The sequence below is a fragment of the Panthera uncia genome (assembly GCF_023721935.1).
Source record: "Panthera uncia isolate 11264 chromosome D3 unlocalized genomic scaffold, Puncia_PCG_1.0 HiC_scaffold_8, whole genome shotgun sequence".
NCBI classification, from domain to species: Eukaryota; Metazoa; Chordata; class Mammalia; order Carnivora; family Felidae; genus Panthera; species Panthera uncia.
The window spans coordinates 33,873,056-33,881,080 of NW_026057586.1; positions in this window are offsets into that span (position 1 = coordinate 33,873,056).

The window sequence follows — 8,025 nt, forward strand, 5'->3', positions numbered from 1 at the left end:
TTGGTGTGGTACATTCTATGGGTTTGCACAAATGTATGATGACATGTATCCTCCATTATAATATCTACAGAGTAGAATATTCTAAAAGATATATATTTTATTCTATAATTTTATAGATGAGTACACTGAGAAGAGACAGAGGGAGACAGGCAAAACACATATTCAGTAAAGCTGTGTATGTGTGGATAGTGTTATTAACTGCATGTGATATAATGTTAGGAGTAGCATTGAAAACATCTAGACCTGTAGATGTCTCTTACTCACAAGGTGAGCCCTGAAATTTCACTTTCAGAGTGGCATATACTTCCACTTAAAACCTGATCATAAGGAAAATTAAAACCTTCCTGAGATAAGTGATGCTCCAGCTCTCTAAGGTGAATAAGTGTAAGATACTTTTTATGAGACAATTTTGAAAACAAACAAACAAAAAACCATGATGGATCAAGAAATCAGAATTAGTTGTGTAGGGGTAGAGTATTGAACACAACAAACTACTAGACTTCATTTTTGCCTATGGCAAAAAAATAATTGTAATGTTATGAATTTTCCTGTATGCAGAAAATAAATCTAATTTATTTCAGAAGTAAGGGATTTGAATTAATTGTGGATGTAGTTTATATAATTACTGGGTAAACACAAAAATAGAAAACATAAGGCTCATTCTATGTGAACACGAGCTACCAATAAAGAAAAGGCTTTGGTTCAATATTCTGATTCACATTTTAAATTATTCATCAAAGACATTAAAAACAGTAGAAATCTTATCAAATAGATTGGGAAACAAATTTTAATTGTATACAAAATAAGACAGAATATAAATTCCATGAGGGAAGGGATTATGGTTGACTTGCTCACCTCTGTTTCTTCCAGTGTTTCCTGTGCTTAGGATAGTGTCAAATATATATAACCATGAGATGAACTATATAGTAATATGGCCCTAGATATTGTGATTATGCTCCCACATGCCACTACTTGTGAGCTACGTGGTCCCTGTTGAGTCTGATACAATACTGATCTCACTGGAATGTGATAAAGACTGAAGGATGTATTTAAATATCCAGTACAGGATCTGACATATTATAAGCACAATTTTTTTTAAATTTAAGAATTTTTTAAAAATTAAAAATTTAAATTATTAAAAGCATGTATTTAATCCCCAAAGCTTTAATTATTTTTGCACTACTGCTTCAGGTTGTTGAAAAGTGTTCTCAATACTATCAGTCAGCTTTTACATAGATGACTAAGTAAGTATTTATTAAATTTCAATGTGCAAGAACAATCCTTAGCCAATATGGTCTTGATAAATTCTTCCTCAGTCAAAATCAAGTACATAAATTCTTTTTTCATTCTTTTTAATGTTTATTTTTGAGAGGGAGAGAGAGAGACATAGCATGAGCAGGGGATGGGCAGAGAGAGTGGGAGAGACAGAATCCAAAGGAGGCTCCAGGCTCTGAGCTGTCACCACAGAGCCGGATGCGGGGCTTGAACTCACGTGCCACGAGATCATGACCTGAGCTGAAACCAAGAGTCAGACAGTTAACCGACTGAGCCACCTAGGACCCCCTATAAATTCCAAATCAAACCAGGTAAAAAAAATAATATGGGGGATTGATGACTCTCCCCAGCTTATGAGAATTTTATCATTGCTGGCCTAATTCAATAAAATCATATGTACAGGAAAATTTGTTTAAAAAAATGCTATGATATACTATAACCATTAAGAACAATCTCAAGAAGTCAAACAAAATAAAACAATTGAGACTACATTTCAGTGGTTACAGTTCTCAAAATGTCTGATGCTATGCTACAAGTTCGAAAAGTTAGAAATTTTTCATATTCCTTGCTGCACTTGACATCATGTAGCCCAAGTCTTTTGGCCTTCCCCTTATGGTCCTTTAAGGAAGTAAGGTTTTATACTAGGCCCTGGTGAAGTTCCATTTCAAATCTAGGCAGCAGACAGGATGGAGTTGCTACATGACTTTCTTCTCCTTAAAAACATATTATCCCCTAATGGGTATATCTTCACCTTCCAACCCTTCCCTGGGAGAGAACAGTCCATGGCATTTTAGAAATATGTGCTGCAAATTGGCAGGCACAAGCACCCTAAAAGACTATAAAATAAACATGAATCCCCTTTGAAAAAAACTTTATATTTTCATCACATCCCCTGTAAGCTAACACACTGCACTGTTTACAGTCTTCCACTACAATATATTTTGAAACGATTACCTTCTTCTGAGTCATTTGTGTCATAATGCTCTCCATAGGTACCCATAAAATGAAAATGTAAGCCGTTTTTATTGGCCACACTACATCTTAATTGAAAATATTAAAGGGGATTGCTCTCCTACTGATTTTTTTCCTCCATTTAATTGGCTAATCATATGATATTTTTAATGGAATAATCGTGAAGGAAAATATGAATCTAATTTAAATTCAAACTGGATTTGGGATATTTAAGAGATTATCCCAGAGTAGCAGAGGGTGCATGAGGCAATAAACATCTGTTCATTCCTGACCACTAGCCTTGGTGTTTATGAGCTTGGGGGATATTTATTTTCAGGAGACATGATTCTCTCTACATTTGAGCTTCAGCTGTTTTACTGCTGTGTTTTTAGTGAAAAATTTTAAATTTATCAGCAGATTTTTGTCCATTTTTTTAACTTCCCTCTTCGTACTTTTATCAAAATGCAATTCTGACAAACGAGAAATTATCCCAGGGAATCACTACACCCTACTGAGAAGAAGAATTCAACCATTTCTTTATTATTGGCCACAATATAGTGTAAATAGATGAACCAAACCATGTAACAGCAACTGGGCGTGTCCTTCTGTAGGACCATCATAGCCTCAGTGATGGAAAATTAAACATTTCACTGATGCATTCATTCAAGTGCTTTTGAGTATCTACCATTGCTATAACACACTAGAAACTAAAATAAATAAAGACAAGTCCCAACAATCTCATTGATTGCAGTCTAGAATAGGAGATAGAGCCTACTCTTAAGAAAACTAAACAAACATTTTTGCAGTTTTAGGCATTCAAGATAATGTATTAATGACACAAATGAGTCCATAATGGTGTTCACAAATGTCAACTATACTTCAATGACAGAAACTAACAATAAATTAATTTTTAAAAATGTTCACTAGGGACACCTGAGTGGCTCAGTCAGTTAAGTATCCAGCTCTGTATTTCGGCTCAGGTCATGATCTCATGGTTCATGAGATCTAGTCCCATGTGGAGCTCTGTGCTAACCGTGTGGAGCCTGCTTGGGATTCTCTCTCTCCCTGTCTCGGCTCCTCCCCCACTCAAGCACACACACACTTTCTCTCTCTAAAAATAAATAAACATTTTTTTAAGTAAAAAAAATGTTCACTAAATGAATGGCACAGGTGACAACTAATACGCAAATTCAGAGAAGAATCAGATCACAGTGAACTCAGGTAGCCAGAAAAGTGTTCACTTTAGAATACTGGCTTTTGACTTTCAGGGATGTAAAATCTTCTGGAATTTTGATAAAAGATAATTCAAATATATGCTAAAGAATGCATAAATACCCATGGCTGGCTTCTGAATAGGAAAAGACAAAGGTTACAAATATGTCAACTGAAGTTTCTCTGGTCCTATCAACCTGTGAGTATAAAAGAGCTCTCATTAATAGCAACAATGCCTATATAATGGGTTTCTTTCTTCTAATTCAAGTTGAAGTTCTCTGCAAATTTTCTTAGAGTGCATCTAAGAATCTATAGGTGGCATTTCACCAATGTTTATAATCAGCACCGTGTCGGGCATTAAAGAACACCCCTTGAGCAAAGTCATCACTTCTCTAAGTCTTGCTACTCTCTCTCCAGGTTCCCAAATCTCATTTCTGGCATTCTCACTGCAACATTGGGCAATATGGTCTTAGCCACATCTCTGCCGGACACCACCATCTCCTGGAATGTCTCGACGTACATTACTGGTGAGAATCCAAACTCAGAGAAGCCTGACATGTTCAACCTCCACCTATTTCCAAGGTAAAGTAAGACCCACCTTTCTCAACTTTGCATTATATTCATCTAGACGAATCTTGAGAATATAACACTTATACTCCCAAGACTCCCAAAAGCTTTTGGTGAAGCCATTCTTCTGTGTTTCTTATGGCTCCTGCCATCAGGCTCTTGAGGCCTCAGACTTTAAGACTTTGGGTCTTAGTCCATCAGTTTGAAACCAAAGCTTTGTTACTGGGTCAGCTAATCAGGTTAGATTTCTTCCTTTCAGATGATTTCCAACTAGATGGATTTTTAAGTTCCTTATAAAAATATGTTTCTGTGAAATCTTCCAGTAGGTCACCAATCCTATGTAGTCAGGCCTTAGACCTTGCAACAGTAATTAATACCTGGGCTTGAGGTAATATACGGATTTAGTATCTCTCAGGGGACACAAGACATTAATACATACAAGCAATTATCATTCAGCTGGACTTATATTTTGCTAACTGAAGTACTCTCACAAAGTGTCTTTAATATAAGAATTCACTTAAAACATAAAGAATCCATTTGGGGCCCCTTTGGGCATTTACAACTAAGTTGTGAGATCACAAAACACCTTCAGAGACTGGCCTACGGATTAGCATTCGGTTTGAGAATAGTTACAAAGAAATGCATGGGGTTTTAAATGGTTTTAGAGAGAGGCAAGGAATAACAGAAATGGCAATTTTTGAAATTGTACATTACTCTGTTAAATAACATATACTCCATATTTGAGTTAGACCTTTTACAGCAAAAAAGAAATACATTGGACAGGGATTTAAGCAACCAAACTGTTATTGATTGTCAGTGGTATAAGTGGTGATCTTAATTCACTGTAGTTCAGAGCAAAATTTCTTTCCAAGGTGAATGCCTCATCAAATGACCATTCGTCTTAATTTGGAGCCAAGATTACAGCAGTATCCTTGCTCAGAAAACAGAAAGAACCTTTAGAAATAAATAATATATTGGGTGAGGGATCAAAGTTAGGTTAAGTGAATCATGAGGCAGAAATGAGTAAGCAAATGTGGTCTATGACCTCATAATATTGCTCCTGTTCTTGTATATCTAAGATTTGTAATTTAATGTCCACTGTACACACACAGTCTTAGGAAGGGTAAATAGTATAAACCTCCAAAAATGGGTTTATACATATATGCACATTTAATATTAGCTCTTTGGATTTTATCATCACTAATCTCAGATGACAGTTACATAACTGGGACTGAAAATTAGATGGTGTGGTTTTGTTCTGGATGTGACTTTAACGTTTTGTGTTTTTCTAGGCATATGTTTTTCCTTGTCTGAGACTCAAGTTCATACTGTATAAATGAAGATTGCTGACCCTGATGTTCTCAGAGTTCTTCTACTATTCCGCGGTACTTTGATTCTCTTTATCTGTTCTCAAGAGTTGGCTAAGAACCAGTTCTATCTACTAGGGTTGGTTTCTGTCCCATAAGAACTATGTAAAAGATTAGGGCAGGAACTTTCTGGAACAATCAAGCACCCTTGATCCTACTCCTTTATGCTGCATATCTGTATTCTTCTTGGCCTGCATTTACTTATTTAAGTGTTTGGGTAGACTTTGAAATTAAGCTACCTTAAAAACTGTCTTCCTGATTTTTTTTAGTTTCACTTTCTATTTGCTGATTCTCTTGCAAACCTAGGCCTTTCTTGACTTCCTGGTATACACATTAGTCCTGCAGACTTCTACACACCGCATTCCTGATACGTGATACATATTGCAGAGTAGATAATCTTTGATATTCAAGTCTCAGTGATGAAGTACTTTCTCCTGCTTTGCATCTAGCTTATCTAAAGATTGTCTAAATAGGAGATCCATATTTCAAATAGCTGGGGCATCAAAATCATAAAAACAGCAGGACAGGTTACTTACTTATTCTTGTAAATTTTAAGCTTTTATCTTCAGATAATTGGGACAATATGAAATGTTATTTATAAAGCTTCCTGATGACTCTTAAACCTCAAAAACTTGAGACCCTGAGACTGTCATTTCTTGTCAGCCTAGTCTACCATTTTCACTATGGCATACATTTATACATTCAGGAAAAATGAGTACCCGTCCTTCCTTAAAGCACACTGCATTTGGAAAATAGAAGATATAAACAGCCTTCTAGACCACAGAAAGCATGAAAATTTAGAGAAATAAGTCCCTATGCCAACGAGTATGAATTCTAGTGCAGAAACTGAAAGTATGCATTTCCAAATATCCTCATGTTCTGCTAATTCAAACTTCACATGTAACTGGGCATGGTAGGATATAAAAGAATAGAATTATTTGTTTATTTTTATTAGTTTTATTTTATTGCTACCTTATTAAACACAAGTGCAGAGGTAGTTGTTACCTTACATTAAACACTATTGTTACCTTATTAAACACTAGAGCAATTGTAGTTTTGCTGAAATGTAACATGGGGCTGGGATGGAATATTACACACCCTGCATATTTTTTAACCACACATTTCACTCTCTGGCTCTCCTAATATACTTTTTAAAAATCTCTTCTGCTTGATATGATAGTTCAAATGTATAAATACATGAAATTAGACAAAGAAACAGTAAAGAAGAGGCAGAGAGGAAGATCAAGATAATGACCCAGGGGTTCCTTATATCAAAGCGTTGTATTAATAAGGGACAGTCAAAAGATAAGAGTAATGTCTGGGTTACAGATGGGGGGCAAGAACACTTTAATGAGATTACAGACTGGTGAGAAGAAAAATTTAAGAAGGAGAATAATCAGTTAATAGTCAAATGTTACAGATAGTAAGTAGGATATAAAGGCAGGAAAAGGACAGTAAACCTAGGAAAATGGAGGAAATTGTTTCTGAGTGTAATTTTAGGAAGATATTGCATATATCCTTGACTTGCCCCCACCACAACTCCACCACACCCAGAATGCTATAGGGCAATATCTTGTTTATAACTACCTGTTTAAAGGAAAAATGGACAGTCAATGGTATATTGAGTTAACATATTGTTTCTCTCTTTGAGTACAATGGAGACATGGTACAAATAAATGATACGTTAATTCTCAGAATTTACTTCTGAGATGCATATCCATAAATATTGAAACTTAGTATACATCGTATATCTTTCTCAGCCAATATCTTTGCATAACCACTTTTTAATGGTGGACACTGCCTCTAAGCTTCTCACTGAAACTCTAACACGCAAATGACTCATCTTCTATTGAAGCTCATTACTTTATTGAAACTTTATAGGACATGAAGTGACATGGAAAATTTAGAGTCCACCACTGTCATTATGATCACATTAATTAAGCAATAAGACCCAGCAGTGCAGGAAATACATTGTATTAATTCATATCTTGGGATGAATGTTCAAAGTAAGGCTTGGGAATGAAGCCACAGGACTCCCATTAACGTCATGAGGCTCTGTGGATTAATGCTGGATACCTGCTCCCCAACTCTGCCACTGTTGTGAGTTCTGACTTAATCCTTGTGGAAGTGTGATTGTTCCTTCTTTCTCTTCTTCATGCCTCTGTTCCAGACCATTTTATTTGTCAATATTTTTTAAATACATGATTCAAAAATTTTAGGTAAATTCAGGTGCATAGTTAGAAAGTCAGCAATGTTTAGGACACTTTACTGATTTCAAGGCAATTTAATAATGTCATGGTAACATGTGGGTGGAAACAAAATAGTGCTGGAGTAAAGGCCCATCTAAGAATGTATTTGGAAGATACTATAGTTTCACCACTAAAACTGGGAGGTGTAGCAGGAATCTGAGACTTCATGAATCTAGTAGAGTTTCAGACTTCTGAAATTCCACAAAGGAATCTCATATTTGTATAAGTCCATGTGTGTGTGTGTGTGTGTGTGTGTGTGTGTGTGTGTGTGTGTGTGTTTGTGTGTGTGTGTGTTTTCTCTGTAGTGTTTTTTAACCCTGTTTAATGTTGGTGACTTTGGATCAATTCTTATTAGTGATAGTTCAGAAAAGTTTTACTCTGACTCAGGGGTTCTCAAGTTGTGA